The sequence below is a fragment of the Schistocerca cancellata genome, chromosome 7, assembly GCF_023864275.1.
Source record: "Schistocerca cancellata isolate TAMUIC-IGC-003103 chromosome 7, iqSchCanc2.1, whole genome shotgun sequence".
NCBI lineage: Eukaryota > Metazoa > Arthropoda > Insecta > Orthoptera > Acrididae > Schistocerca > Schistocerca cancellata.
Genome location: NC_064632.1, coordinates 429,220,627 through 429,237,674, shown reverse-complemented (window position 1 = coordinate 429,237,674; position 17,048 = coordinate 429,220,627). Strand labels below are relative to the sequence as shown.

Genomic DNA, 17,048 nt, shown 5'->3' with positions numbered 1-17,048 from the left:
ACGTAATTAGCAAGACACGATTCCTACAAGGCAGAAGCATCAAGAGAAGGGAAAGGACAGCGACCGGTGCTGGGACAGACAAGCAAACACTGGACTTTCACCCCTCGTAAACCCCGGGATGCCCCCACTCAGTGGAGCGACCAAAAAACTGCCCCACGAGAAGAGCACTTGGACAAGCCACCACTGGGAAAAAAATATGTGTAAAAGTCACACTACTGCTATTAAACAGCATGCCGATGCACGAAACTGAAGAAAACTTCCACAAAGTAAAAATGACAAACACAAACAATTTATCAAACTGTTACTAAGAGGAGAACTTCAAAGCGACTACTTATCAATAAACATTTCCATTTCCTGCCCAGAGAAAAACCAAGAATCAAGCAAGAAGAAGAGAAAAAGCAGGAAGAACAGAAGTTGAAGATTTGCAAGATTGAGACCAAGAAAGAAGATGGTTGAAGACTAGATGACATACCTTCCCAAATCCCTGTCCGATTGTAAACTAGTAATCTGCGAAGTATTACAGTGAAAAACGACTGCTTTCAGCGACACGTAGCGATGACTTTCATGCATACAAAGCCAGTAAACCACGAGATTCTGCACTCACAGCTCCATTCCATTATGGGACCTCCACAACAGCAACACACACTTGCAAAGTCAACAAGGCATGACGGATGAAGCTGTACATCAAATACTTGCCCACTTCCATCTTACTCAAGTCAATCACCTTCGTGCAAAAACATTCGCCAACCTCATGCTTAAACATTCATAAGATTGTATGAATGTATGAAATCAAATTATGTGATCTAGGAATTGTGCAAAAGAAATGTGTGAAAAACTAAATAAGTTAAGCACACCAGACAGCTAATAAACTACAAAATAACTGTCATTGTCTATGGACTTAAGTAGAAAATAGGCTATCGACAAAAATAAGTCATTAGTTCTGAAATGGACAGTATATAAAGAACAAAAGTAAGGCATAATAAACACTAAAACTATATGCCACTTATTTTCTCTATCTATATTTAACTTATTGTCTCCTTATAAAAACAAGGAATAAAAAATTATCTTGTTGGATGTTTTCCCTTTTTTTAACATTTTTACCATTTGTTAGGATAATATCTCAGTACTTGTGTTTGTATATTTCTTTGTCAAAGCAATTCTTGGAAATAATTCTTATTTGTTAGTGTAACAATGTTGAAATGAGAGTCTAGAAACAAAAACATTTTACTTGTACATGATATTTAGAAAATGTGTCAGGAATAGATTTTACTTAATTACTACATTTATATAAAAAATATTTCTAAGAAAATCGATGTGGAAGACTCCTCACTTCCGATAACAAACTTCTCAAAAAAACAAACTCCACTCTCAAATAAAGAAAGAAAATAATTAAAAAATAATAATTATAATAGCATAAAAATATTCTTCTCTTGTCAATATAAACATATTTTTGAGAATAATGTGGAAGAATATAAAAATATAAATTAGTAATACAAACTAGCATAGAACCAGGATAATGTGACTGAACAGTAGGCAACAAAATTTAGATAAAGGAATAATTTTTGACTGACTTAGACAACGATTCAATCATTGCCTAACTTCAGTGCAAAAATTAAGTTCGAAGGGTGGTGATATGTAAGGTGTCAAGCAAATCCAACACCTTCCATGAAAACCCTGACATGATAAGCAAATCCGGCAGTATGTCACATAACTCTGAATAAATCCTGACATTAAATTAACCAAAGTAATACGATAAACGAGTCAGCAAATCGAATACCACAGATTAACACAAGAATGCCTAAATGCTTGTCATACCTTCCCACCATGAGACAGACGCAGTTCCGAGGGGAGAAACGAGAACAGAAGCCGAGAGCAGAACTGTGCTAAGCTATAAGGCCCTACGATAAGGGACGAACACCCACGTCGCCAGCTAACCTCCAGTACCATCCCCCAACCCATGTTAAAAGATAGAGCCCTCCAGAAGAACAGTATAGATCTTACGATAACACTAAAACGGCCACACCAGCTGCTAGTTTTAGCGTGAGACTTTCCCACGTCTCTGTTATGTTGCAAACGTTAAAAAGATTTCCCCACCACGAAAAATGCCAGCCAACCACCAGGACCATCTCCCAGCCCATGTTAAAAGATAGAGCCCTCCAGAAGAACAGTATAGATCTTACGATAACACTAAAAGGGCCACACCAGTTGCAAGTTTTAGCGTGAGACTTTCCCGCGTCTCTGTTATGTTGCAAACGTTAAAAACATTTCCCCACCACGAAAAGTAACCGCCAGGACCACCCCCCCAGCCCATGTTAAAAGATAGAACCCTCCAGAAGAACAGTATAGATCTTACGATAACACTAAAAGGGCAACACCAGCTGCAAGTCTTAGCGTAAGACTTTTTCGCGTTTCTGTTACGTTGCAAACGTTAAAAACATTGCTTCACCACGAAAAGTATAACGTTTCTCATTGGTTGGACAGAATTTTTGTAGGCGGAGCTTAAGGTTAACATTGAGACTTTGATCTGTTACATTCCCTTTGTACATAATACTAGTGTCGATCGTCAATTGAAGCTCATGGTATTCACATTTGCTATGTAAGTTAAAATCTGAAACACGAAGATTTTTCTGTTATATAATTATTGAGAAGCCACATCAGCCACTGTAATTTACGACAAGTTAGATAAGTAATTAAAGATAATTGATGGTCACTGTAGACCATTTTGATAGTTTTCTCTATTGTGAAACTTAATTTAAAACTAGATTATGCATGTGATATGGCATAGGTCATCCTTCGATCCATTGTAGAACTTGGAAACCCACTCAGGGAATATTCGTACACATTTTTGTTGAACGCAGTTTCTTTTATCATCCTGTATTGAAATATTTCCTTTTATCAATAGTGCAATTTATAAACAATGTTTTGTGAGTAGAATAAAATTTCCAATGGTAAACTTAACTGATTTTTTGACGTTATTTTACCAGCTAACTAAAATTAATAAAGCCTTGAAGCCCTTCCACTAAATTTAGTTAGTATTAAGATTCTTTTACAGGGAGAGCAGTGGAGCTGACGCTGAAATCATTAAGTATTTGGTTACATCATCGCTAGTCTCACTGAACTCTTCTGAACTCTACATGTCATGTGTGGTCTGGCGTCTCCTTACCAGCAACAGGTCACAGGTTCAAACTAGTCAATTCCCTAAAATACACACTCAGAGCGTCGTTGCGCGAAAGTGTTAGGGAGACACGGCTTAGAACAGTCGCAGAAACCACGCAGAATGTTAGAAGTCTGCATCAACTTAACATTGCGTTTAATCCTGGGCTTGGCTGACCACATTATTATATTACAAAATTTCGTATTATGAAATATAAGTTTATAAAACTAAGAGATATCGAAAAGTAACTTATTGTTTCTAGTAGCAAGTGTTTGGTTCTGAAGAATGTTTATGTACAAATACACACCTTTTATTAAACGGCAGATTTGCCGGGACATTTTGACACAGCACATTTCCAGACACAATTCAAAACAACTCAAAGAATTTCGACCGTGAAGATGCTGCATTCTTACAAATACACGTACATTATTTACATAATATTAAGTTATTATTTACATAGATGTCTTTAATAATACAAATATTAGCTAATATGGTAAATGAACCTATATTTTTTGAAATTCTGACCTTGTGAAATATTTGCTTCTGTAGGAAAAAATAAACTTTTAAAATTACATCAGAAATTGTGACTGCTAAAACTGTACATTCAACAAGTTGTCAGAAGCCTTTTGTTTATGTAACATTATATCTAATGTGTCTAGCAGATCAAGTTTTTTTCCATTGTTTTCTGTATGGAGTACAATTAAGCTATTATGGATGTCAGCCCGCATCTCGTGGTTGTGCGGTAGCGTTCTCGCTTCGCACGCCCGGGTTCCCGGGTTCGATTCCCGGCGGGGTCAGGGATTTTCTCTGCCTCGTGATGGATTTTACAGAAACTATTTGGTAAGAATAATTCATTTTTGTTTCCCTTCTAGCTTTAAATGTCAGGTTCATTATGATGTGCTATCGTTTTGTTAATGCGCTTAGTTATTTAGATATTTACATGGAAGTAAGATCCTGTGCGAAATTCGAAAAAAAAAATTGCAAAGAAAGATAGGGGAAGCAAAGATTTTGTGTCTGGTGCTTATTAAATAATATGTTGCTGCATATGGAATTTAGGTAATGTATTGAATTTTTATTTGGACTTGGTTAGAGCTCTCTTTCTGTCACTAATTCCGAGAAAATTTTTCTGACGTAGTGGACTCATTTGCGATTGCACAGCGCCAGCTATAAAGACACAGTGAAACACCCAGAACGTTCTCCATATTCATTAAACAGTTTTAGGTATCGAAATGAGATTTTGGCAAATGATAGCACACAAAGAAGAGAGTATTTTACCGTATTGTTATTATCGGAACTTGTTCCTCCAGAAAGTTAATAAGCCACAGTTTCAGAATTCCTTCTCAACTGCATCTACACAACATATTAGTGAGGTGAGGCTGTGTAAATAACGCTGAGATTTGGCAAAAGTAGCAAATTTTAACATGGCAACAAGGGAAATGTGTAGGTTTACTCAAAATTCCCCACTCACAACTCTTCACTGAAAGTTACAAATAGTTAACAAACCTGACAAAAATAAATCTCTGCTCTTTTGGCAGTATTCTTTTTAAATACACTACTGGCCATTAAAATTGCTGCACCACCAAGATGACGTGCTACAGACGCGAAATTTAACCGACAGGAATAAAATGCTGTGATACGCAAATGATTAGCTTTTAAGAGCATTCACACAAGGTTGGCGCCGGTGGCGACACCTACAACGTGCTGAATTGAGGAAAGTTTTCAACCGATTTCTCATACTCAAACAGCAGTTGACTGGCGTTTCCTGGTGAAACGTTATTGTGATGCATCGTGTAAGGAAGAGAAATGCGTACCATCACGTTTCAGACTATGATAAAGGTCGCATTGTAGCCTATCGCGATTCCGGTTTTTCGTATCGCGACATTGCTGCTCGCGTCGGTCGAGATCCAATGACTGTTAGCAGAACATGGAATCGGTGGGTTCAGGAGGGTAATACGGAACGCCGTGCTGGTTCCCAACGGCCTCGTATCACTAGTAGTCGAGATGACAGGCATCTTATCTGCTTGGCAATAACGGATCGTGCAGCTACGTCTCGATCCCTGAGTCAATAGATGGGGACGTTTTCAAGACAACAACCCTCTGCACGAATAGTTCGACGACGTTTGCAGCAGCATGGAGTATCAGCTCGGGGACCATGGCTGCGGTTACCCTTGACGCTGCATCACATACAGGAGCGTCTGCGATGGTGTACTCAACGACGAACCTGGGGGTGCACGAATGGCAAAACGTCATTTTTTCGGATGAATCGAGGTTCTGTTTACAGCATCATGATGGTCGCATCCGTGTTTGGCGACATCACGGTGGACGCACATTGGAAGCTTGTATCCGTCATCGCCATACTGGCGTTTCACCCAGTGCGATGGTATGGCGTGCCATTGGTTACACGTCTCGATCACTTCTTGTTCGCATTGACGGCACTTTGAACAGTGGACGTTACATTTCAGATCTGTTACGACGCGTGGCTCTGCCCCTCATTCTATCCCTGCGAAACCCTACATTTCAGCAGGATAATGCACGACCGCATGTTGCTGGTCCTGTACGGGCCTTTCTGGATACAGAAAATGTTCGACTGCTGCCCTGGCCAGCACATTCTCCAGGTCTCTCACCAATTGAAAACTTCTTGTCAATGGTGGCTGAGCAATTGGCTTGTCACAATGTGCCAGTCAGTACTCTTGATAAAGTGTGGTATCGTATTGAAGCTGCATGGGCTGCTGTACCTGTACACGCCATCCAAGCTCTGTTTGACTCAATGCCCAGGCGTACGAAGGCCGTTATTACGGCCAGAGGTGGTTGTTCTGGGTATTGATTTCTCAGGATCTATGCATCCAAATTGCGTGAAAATGTAATCACATGTCAGTTCTAGTATATTTGTACAATGAATACCCGTTTATCATCTGCACTTCTTCTTGGTGCAGCAATTTTAATGGCCAGTAGTGTACTAACCAAAGAAGAGATTACAGATCCCGCGAGGGATTAGCAGAGCGGTCTCTGGCACTGCAGTCATGGACAGTGCCGCTGATCCCGACGGATGTTCGAGTCGTCCATCGGGCATGGGTGTGTGTGTTATTCCTTAGGATACTTTAGGTTAAATAGTGTGTAAGCTTAGGGACTGATCACCTTAGCAGTTAAGTCCCATAAGATTTCACACACATTTGAACATTTTGTGATTACGGATCTTTTCGACCTGTCACCATGTAAGTGTGGGCATGGAGCTGCTCCACTTGGTAAATGCCAAAAATTTGATTTTGCGCTTCAGCTTAGAACGGCACTTCTCCTCCACCTCTCGACATTTCTCCTACACTCCTACAGTGCTCTGAGAAACCCCTCTCCTCACGGTTCCCCAGCCAACTGCACATCTAGCGGCCACGGCGTTTCGCACGCACTTTGCTGTATGGTGTCGTGCATTAGATGCGTATCAGCGTTAGTCTGCTTTAGTTGTAAAGTTGTATTTTCTGGTGCTGATGTTTTCTGCACCCATCACATACTGTGAACAAGTGTTGGCGTTGCATTAATAACAACAACAGTGCAGCAGGTCTGAACCCTATTTCCACATTAAACGTTGGCGTCTAAGAACACATTCACCAGTGAATGTGAATGTCGTGTGATTAAGGCCTCCCTTCGAGTAGATCGCTCGTCGGGTGCAAGTCTTTCGATTTGAGCCACTTCGGTGGCTTGTGCATCGATGGGGATGAAATGATGATTAGGACAACAGCATCCAGTCCCTGAGCGAAGAAAAATCTCCAACTGATCCGGGAATCGAACCCGGGCGTTTAGGATTCACGTTCTGTCGCACTGACCACTCAGGTACCGGGGGCGGACGCATTCAGCCGTTCTAAAGACAATGTGTTGCTGCCAAATATTCCTCCGAATTTGACAACAGTAATGGACAACGCCCATACCACTCTGTACTGATGGATGCAGCTCCCACAGAGCAGTGGAGCAGAGTGGATATTTTGCTCTGGGTACAAATAAATGTTCCATTGAATAAAGTTTAATGTAGCTTGTATAAGGTAGAGTTAAAGGGCTTGTAGTGCTGTGCAAGCCAAACACTCGACGCTACCAGGTCGACGAACTAGTTAATACTAAAGGTCATAGGTTAATCAGGCTTCTTCCATAATGTGCTCATTTAAATACGACGTAGAATATATGTGCCTAGGAGAAAAGTAATGTGGCAAAAAACAGCGAGAAACTGATGGTCAGTGAGGTTGCAACGCTGACAAAAGAAGCCATTGCAAATTTTAAAACACAGTACTGGTTTCGAGTTGTCAGCCATTCCAAGAAGGCAGTTGAGGAGGAGAATTCATGAACAACTGTCGCTAATGTAGAGTAATATGTAACTTCTTCACGTGTTAAAATCTGCTTCTTTTGCCAAAACACAGCAATTTGTCACTAAAACTTCTAATGCAGTTGGAAAAGAAATTTTGACTGAATCCTGAAACGGCATAATATTAAACTAGGTACTGGCGACAAGAAGGTCGTTAGTTTATGAAAAAATCCTTTCTCAGTACAAAAATCAACATTTAGCTTCTTAACTTACGTTTTTGCATAACCTACAGAAATTGTTGCTTCACCAGCTATCAATGGTCCTTAAAAATTATGTTATTTCATGAAAAAATCTGTAGTTGCTAGAAATCGCTATAGGTATGGAAGTTTCACATATTAATCACATGGTAAAATACTTTTTTCTCTGAGAGTTACCAGCCGGCCGCGGTGGTCTAGCGGTTCTAGGCGCTCAGTCCGGAACCGCGGGACTGTTACGGTCGCAGGTTCGAATCCTGCCTCGGGCATGGATGTGTGTGATGTCCTTAGGTTAGTTAGGCTTAAGTAGTTCTAAGTTCTAGGGGACTGATGACCTCTGATGTTAAGTCCCATAGTGCTCAGAACCATTTTTTTGAGAGTTACCATTTGCCAAAATCTTGCTCTAGTACCTCAGACCGTTCATAAGGTACGAAGGATTTGAGAATTTTTCATTCTGCCTCTCCTCCACTGCCCATGCGTTTGCATATGTTCCCGAGCCGTGTCACGGCTCAGCATTTTTGATTTACCGGCGAGATTATTTCACTTGTTTTCGCCGCAGCGATAGGGCGCGTGATCGCTGAGCGCTGTTGGCGCTGGTGCGCGAAGTAACAGTTTTGGGAGGACGGCTCGGTCGGTGTATGGCGACAGGACGGAAGCGGCGGGGAGTCAACTGGTGCCTGCCGACTAAGGACTGTGATGAGTGCGGCTGCTTGCGAGCATGTGGGGAGGATGGAATGCTCGCTTGCTTAGCGTGGTTCTCCATGACCAGCTGTTGTTTGTTGGGCCCAGCACTCGAGTGTAACAGGAAACTGCATTGGTGTGGTTCTCGGGACATGGCTAAGGCCGAAATTTTCATATATTTTTATTACATTTCATGATCATTACATTATTATGGGGTTGGTACTTGTGGCCAACATTTTGTGATTTGAAATACTTCAGAGAATATCATCATGTGCCAGGTGTCTACTGTGAATAATTCTTAATTTGTTTCATAGTGTATGGCACGGTATCCACTATCATCGATGATTTTATGAAAGGTCTGTCCAAATTATTATTACATTAGACTTTGTTAAAATGAATAATTCAAGAACAGCCTTAATCGCATTTATTATTGTTATAATACCGCCAAGCGGTTTCTACTCGACGTAGGGGTCATCTTCTGGGCGTTTACAGCATTGGTCGACTGCTGGTGGTGTCACTCCTGTCTACATAACGGCGGAAAACTATCTCATGTAGACAGGAGCGACACCACCAGCAGTCGACCAATGGTGTAAACGCCCTGAAGATGACCCCTACGTCGGGTTGAAACCGGTTGGCGGTATTATAACAATAATAAATGCGATTAAGACTGTTCTTGAATTATTGATTAATGATACTAATCGATGCTTCTCTCCACAACCATGTTGTCCAAAAATTTTTGTTACAATTGGTGTGTTTAAAATGCAAATTTCCTAAGTCTACTAATATTGCTTCGGATAAACCCATCTATTTCTTGATATTGCCATATTTGTATATTAAGTTGTGTTTCGTCTCGAGACTGACTGAATTGATTTTGGAACACGTGTGTGTGTGTGTGGGGGGGGGGGGGGGGGGGAGTGGGAGTATTTAAATGAAAATTTGCTAGATAACACAACCGTCGTGAAATTGAAAACTTGACAGTGTTTACTCATGTCACCAGTCGTTAATGTTATTTCTGTCTTGTAGCTTACTTAGCTGATATAAAATAATTTAGAAATTTTGTTGTAGGTTACTTAACTGATATAAAATAATTTAGAAATTTTGTGTATTTGTCACGAAAGATGAACTGATGTCACATGACATCGACATTTGTCTAGGATTTACGTAAGCTTAAGTGAAATCAGGAGGTAAAAATAATAACAAGTTCAATATTTTTCTGGTGTAATTGTTAATAATTGTACATGTTGCACTACTGTAAGATATAATATTCCTTTTACTAACAGTACCTTTATGTGATGTTTCAGAATGGGGCTGCATGCTCTTCTAGAGAATGTTTAAAAAAAATTATTGCTAACATTTCCTTTTAAACTTTTAATTGTATTAACTTGGATATATAACCAATTATTGTTAAATAATACATTTGTTTCAACAAGGCTTGGACCAAATAAATGTGCCTACACGTTCCCCATCCTGGCTCTGCTACCGTCTGTACATCACAGTTCCATTTTCGCGAGACTGGGCACTGATAGCGATATCCTCCAAAGTTTAAAGAATAATCCAACACGTTATCCGCATTTCATACGAAGTAACATATGATGTGACAAACGCAAATTCATAGCGAACCTTATTTTTCACGGAAAAGCTTAAGAATCTCTAGCAGTAGTTCAAATGTTCAAATGTGCATGAATTCCTAACGGACCAAACTGCTGAGGTCATCGGACCCAAGACTTACACACTATTTAAACTACCTTAAATTAATTTATGCGACTTGAACCTCCGGTGGAAGGGGCCGCACAATCCGTGACATGGCTCCTCAAACCATGCGGCCACACCGCTTAGCTCCAATAGTTTACCCATTATCGAAATACCATAGTAACTATGACCATTAGCGATATACCGAGCGAGGTGGCGCTGTGGTTTGCACACTGGACTCGCATTCGAGAGGACGACGGTTCAATCCCGTCTCCGGCCATCCTGATTTGGGTTTTCCGTGATTTCCCTAAATCGCTTCACGCAAATCCGGGGATGCTTCCTTTGAAGGGGCACGGTCGGTTTCCTTCCCCATCCTTCCCTCACCCGAGATTGCGCTCCGTCTCTAATGACCTCGTTGTCGACGGGACGTTAAACACTAATCTCCTCCTTCTCCATTAGCGATACGAAAAGCAGTTCTTCATGAAGCTGACGAAATAAGATACCAGATTTTCGAGAATTGGAGTTTATGACGGAATAGTGGAATGTAATCGAATTAAGTCGGGTGATGCTGAGGGAAGTGGATTAGGAAATGAGACACTTAAAGTAGTAAAGGAGTTTTGCTATTTGGGGAGCAAAATAACTGACGATGGTCGAAGTAGAGAGGATATAAAATGTAGACTGGCAATGGCAAGGAAAGCGTTTCTGAAGAAGAGAAATTTGTTAACATCGAGTATAGATTTAAGTGTCAGGAAGTCGTTTCTGAAAGTATTTGTATGGAGTGTAGCCATGTATGGAAGTGAAACATGGACGATAAATAGTTTGTACAAGAAGAGAACAGAAGCTTTCGAAATGTGGTGCTACAGAAGAATGCTGAAGACTAAATGGGTAGATCACATAACTAATGAGGAAGTATTGATTAGGATTGGGGAGAAGAGAAGTTTGTGGCACAACTTGACCAGAAGAAGGGATCGGTTGGTAGGACATGTTCTGAGGCATCAAGGGATCACCAATTTGGTATTGGAGGGCAGCGTGGAGGGTAAAAATCGTAGAGAGAGACCTAGAAATGAATACACTAAGCAGATTCAGAAGGATGTAGGGTGCAGTAGGTACTGGGAGATGAAGAAGCTTGCAGAGGATAGAGTAGCATGGAGAGCTGCATCAAACCAGTCTCAGAACTGAAGACCACAACAACAACAACGACGGAATAGTTTCACTAAAATCGTTTGAGAAAGATCGCAGATTGGCCGGCCTGTGCTTTTCGTACAAACAAGCGTGCCTGGCGTGTTCCACGTCCAGTAGGCCGGGCGTTATCCTGTGGCTACCCGCTGACGCGCTTAGCACACGCTGGTAACTATTCTTCAGTCCACTGACTCCGTACTGAACTGTCAAAAGTCAACTGGTTTTAAACACACTACAGTCTGACCAAGGCAGAGAAATTTGAAATTTAGAATAAACTACTGGTTTACTAAAGTAACCTTCCCATTGATTTACAGAACATGTAGCCACGGCTACACTTAATACAGTCACAATAGGCTCCATTCCTGGCTCGGTAATATTAACGTAGTAAATAAATATTTCCCTTCTCTTTGGTGTATGAAAAGAATGATTTAGTAACTTCCGATCACGGGTTAAATGTTGGACATGATCGTAAGGATGCTGAATACTGTGGTCAGCCTAATCGTCACTCTGATACGTGTGTCATCAGTAAACCTAATCACTCACACTGCCTCCAGATATCCACGCAGGATCACTGAGCGAATGCCTAGACAGAAGCCACACATACTTGTCAAAATCAGTTCAGAAAACATAGCTCCTTCTCTCAAAACTAATACTGCAGCCACTTTCACTACTAATACCATTGTCACTCACTTCTTCTCTGCAGCTGAGTGACAACTGGATTATCAGACCACAGGTTGTCTTATACAAACGACTTCCAACCGGTCTCTTCCAGCTCATCACTGCCTGCCCGCTACAACTTACAGTAGCAAGCAGTTCACACGCAAAACCGATCAGGGCCCACTATCTCACAACAACATGCATTGCGCTACTTGGGACTACACAACTGACCACAACAGGCCGACTGCCTTAGTACAGCTGCTCCCATGCTAATAACCCTTTACAACTGCCACCTTGCAGCTGCCATCCTTCCTTTAAATAAAACCCGCTCACGTGGCCTCACCAGGCCCTAAGCGTCGACTAGCTGAGACACTCACTCTGTCAGTGAAACCTAAGTACTTCCCATGTAGACCATAGATATCAAATTCGATCAGCGAGCTGTCGGAAATGGTTATGCAAATATACGTAATGTGAATGAAGGGAAGCTGAATCGACATGTTTCAAGGTGGATGTTTTCCCTCACTCATCCTCACTACAGTCTCAATTTCTTCCCCATGCGATTTACATTTTTTTTTTTTTAACCATGAAGAAAGACATCCGTGGTCGTCGATTTGCATGCCTAGGTAGACGCAAACGTTTTTCCATAAAGGCACTGACCATCTTGTCTCACAATGGGATAAATGTATGAACTTAGCATTTTCATGTGTCTCGTTGTAGTTGATTGATCCTTTCTATGTTTGGAGCATAGGATTGTACGGAAGGGAGTCATGGACTGTGAGAAATCGGCAAAATATGTAATGCTTTAGAAGGATGTCGAGAATTTGGTGGACTGGTAAGATAAGAAGTAAGGATGTTTTCTGCAAAATCGGCGGTGAGAGGTACGTATGGAAGGCATTGAGAAGAAAAAGAGAAAGGGAGATACTGCCGGCCTGAGTGGCCGAGCGGTTAAAGGCGCTACAGTCTGGAACCGCACGACCGCTACGGTCGCAGGTTCGAATCCTGCCTCGGGCATGGATGTGTGTGATGTCCTTAGGTTAGTTAGGTTTAAGTAGTTCTAAGTTCTAGGGGACTTATGACCGCAGCAGTTGAGTCCCATAGTGCTCAGAGCCATTTGAACCATTTGAAAGGGAGGTACTAGAGGGTGCTGCGACGGGTAAATCGACAGAGAAAGATAAACTATATCCAGCAAATAATTGAGGACGGTCGGTGTAACTGCCACTTCGTGATGAGGAGGTCGGCATAGTTAAGGAATTCACAGTGAGTCTCATCAAATCAGTCAGAAGACGATGGAAAGACCACTTCAGCTATTTGATAAATACGTATTGCTGAACCAGCAAGTTTCGTAACGTTAGAGCCACATCTTCAGGGATAAGTTAACGTATGGTAGAATGCAGTGAACGTCATTCAACCGTATGTTATAATGTCTACCGACTTCCAGACGGTTAGACATTTTAAATTGAATGTGACAGAGAAAGTTGAGTGATATACTGGTTATCACAGGCTGTGACATCGTCGCTGCAGTACATTAGGACTTTGTTTTTATAAACAGATCTGATGAAGGTCATTAAAGACCGAAATCGGTAATCTGTTAAAAAAAAAGATTGTGACCATAGACGTAAATTAAAAATTATCGCTTGAACTAAGTTATGAAATAAATATGTAGCCCTGCACTGGTTTTTAGTAAATATATATACTGAGGCAGTCTTTTCCGTCATGATGAAGTCAGAAGACTGCTGACACTAACTAAAATAGTATATCTTTGGATGAGAGGTACATCCGAAAGGAAAACGCGTAACAGTGGGCAGTACGAATAAGGACTACTGAGAAGATGTATGAGTAAGACTCGGGGCTGCTTGTTAATCATTTGTGTCGAAGCTGGGCTGGGCTCAGCGGCAGGTGCTACTGTGAACGGTGGAATGGAGGGGAGCTGCCTAGCCCGCCCCCCCTCCATCCCCGCTGGGGACCATTGCGATCCTCACATGTGGTGGCGCGACCATGGGCGTAATCCCACGCTGTCGCTCTATCCGCCTCCGTGACCAAATCCGTAAACACAGCTGGTGCGAGGGCGTTCCGCCCCAGACATCTGTTTTCAACTCTCTGGTGGATTCTGCCATCTATTTTCAGTCTTTCCGTACTCTATAAACCCCACAGATACGACAATGTGTGCGTTCTCATTGGTCATCCTCATTACACAGATACATTATGTGACCTCATGAGTATGTAGGCGAACTAACCGGCCGCACGGTATTGGAACGAGGTAAGCGGAGTTTGTTTTATTGGCGACCGCTAGCGGGCCCACAGCTCAGGGCTCGTCGCAGCAGGGTGAACGTTACTGGTGTGTCCAGGCACAAAAACGAGTAGCGCTGTCAGATATGGGTAAATCCCAAATCTGAGAATTGGGACGGCTGCTAATCGCATGACCTTCGTGCAGCAGATGCTTCGAGAAATGGCGGAGTGTTACAAAAGCTGAAAGTTTGCTCTTTACAGCTGTTTGAAGCTCTAAAATAATTTACAATCAAATATTAATGCGAATCTGAATACATCGGCGATCCCAGATAAATGAGACACATGCAGTGACAGAACTACAATTTCAGTATCCTTAAAACTAAAAAATTAGAGCGACAAAACAGCTATTCCCTTTTGTTAGTCTACATATAATTTATCAGCTGTGCCTTCAAGGATCAAGTGATACACAACAATCATGTTCAATTACTTTTGACACTCAATAACAAAATATTAAACACCTAGATATATTGAACTGACAGTTATTAAAATCGCTATCTCTATGCATATGACAAAAATTTTACCATAGGAAAGAATGATCAAAAATCTTCATCAGCTCATTTACATTTACGTTGTCATAGCTGGTCAATGCACCGAGCTGATGGAGAGTACATTTACTTTTTGAACACATGAAAAATCTCTCATGTACCCAATGTGAGGGTAGGTTAGTACCCCAGCTTTTGATATTCAGTGGTCAAAGTGTACACAAGTTGTAGTGAGCAAAATCTAGACTCAACATTTACTGTGACCTATTGCGTGATGGTGCATTACCAAGCAGCATCTACAATGGCGTTGTCTTTGTGTTGGATCTGAAACGCTAATACTCTATTCTGACCTTGACTGAATTCTCTCTGTCTCAACTTTCCTGTGTTCTGTAGAATGTTAATCAGTCCCTTTTCAAAATAATGGGTGTTGCACGCTCCCTAATGATTGGAGTCATGTGCACGATTTCTTACCCCACAAAAATTTCTGCAGGAATAATTAACTGCCTCTTTGCTGTCTGTCGCCATGGTACATGAAGTGTATCGTCCTCACATCGCAAAAAGCAAAGCTCTCAATGATCACGCTATTTCCTACACACTTGTGCAGTCCGCTGCAAGATGAGAGGGAGATCAGGCCATTTCAGTTCTTCAAATTCTTTTATGTGATGGGGATCTCCCCATCGTGTCACGTCTGCATCGCTCAATATGGCTTCAGCAAACACTGTCACGTTAGAGGTGAATTTTTTTTTTTTTTTTTTTTTTTTTTTTTTTGCTGGTTCGGATCCTAGCCCTGTTCATGTCGTGCAGCCACTTACCCTCGGACCAGGCTGTATTTACATTTAAAGGAATAATGTGTTGTTCTGACCTAATACCTTTCTGCACTAATGCTCGCCATTCCCTTGTTAAATTAGTGTTTTCCGATGTCATTAACCACCTGCTTGGTTCATCTCCAAAATGCGTTTCACTTTAACTTGTTCATTCATGCCCTGTCTGCTGGAATCGTTGCCATAATCTTGAGACCACACTTTGTATCACACGGAGGGCCCGTGCTTATAACCTGCTGTGTTTGACCAGCCTCCAGTCGCCTTAGTATTCTACCCCTCATAACATCATCAATTTATATTGTTTGAGCCATTTTCAACGCACAGTCACCATTAGCACGTCTGATAACGTCTGCACACTTACTCGCTGCACCGTACTCTGAGATGCACCAACACACCTCTGCGTATGTGGACTGCTACCAGCACCACCGTGCGACGACCACAGGTCAGATGCATTCCATGGTCATACCTCGAGGCGATTTAAGCCAGCAAACCACCCACTAGAGCGTGGTTTCACCATGTATCAGCGTTATCCTTAATTTATGAGCATGAGTGTATTTCTTGATTATTACTTTAGAAAAAAAAAAGGTGGGAGCATTTCAGTGCTTTTAAAATTAGTTGCGATTCTTAACATTTGACTCACCGGAGGGGATGCGACGCTGCTGCCCAGGTAACACCAATGGCGAGCCAGCTTTCCCTAACACACCCCCAGCAGTTCGGTTAATAAAGCGCCCCTGTTGCAACACCGTGGATATATGGTATAGGTCGTGCAGGATGTGGTGGCCGGCGCACAGTGACCAGATTTCGTCCAAACCGTTGGGCGAATTCATTTGTTTGTTCAGAAGGGGAGGCCGACAAGCGCTCGCCACCTTTCGGGCGGTTGGCGATGACAGAACTGACTCGCACCCCCTGCAGTCTTCCTCAAACGATTTTATACAAACTATTTGGTAAGAAAATTTCATTTTTGTTTTCCTTCTAGCTTTATATGTCAGGTTCATTATGATGTGCTATCATTCCGTTAATGCTCTTACTTATTTAGATATGTACCTGGAAGTAAGACACATGCCATCCCCCCCGAATTAATTTTGTACTGCTGTGATCAATGGTTCAGATATTGCTCATTGCAGTGCAAAATTATAATTTCAAATAATTTTAATCATTGTAAAGCTACTTGTCTCTCTTACACTACATGATGTCGTTTTAAAATAATTTTTTTATTTCAAATGTATTGCTTTACACGGTATTTCTATTTAGATGATTATTATGTAGCTTTACAGTCATTTATAGACATTTCAATAATCTTAAAACATTTTTCTCTCTGGTACTTGTGGATAATTATGTTAAAATGGTTCATCCACCCTTTAGATTCTCTCTTGATAATAACCTCTTAGATTCCAAAATTCTCAAACATCCATGATACTGATGATTGTGAAAGATGAGTGACGTTAAGGAAACATTTGTTTCTCTTATCTACTCTCAATACATAAATGCTACATCAGTATTACAATTTGTCCTCATAAACAGACATGTATTTACTTAAGTGACATTATATATGTAAAATAGTTA

General features: G+C 41.4%; 1 non-coding gene across 1 annotated transcript; it reads left to right on the top strand.

Moving 5' to 3' along the window:
- The first annotated feature begins 12,823 nt into the window (after positions 1–12,823).
- Positions 12,824–12,907, top strand: Trnas-gga (transfer RNA serine (anticodon GGA)). Its single transcript is given in 2 exon segments — positions 12,824–12,863; positions 12,873–12,907. It is a non-coding gene; the product is annotated as a tRNA-Ser (tRNA).
- The last annotated feature ends 4,141 nt before the right edge of the window (positions 12,908–17,048 follow it).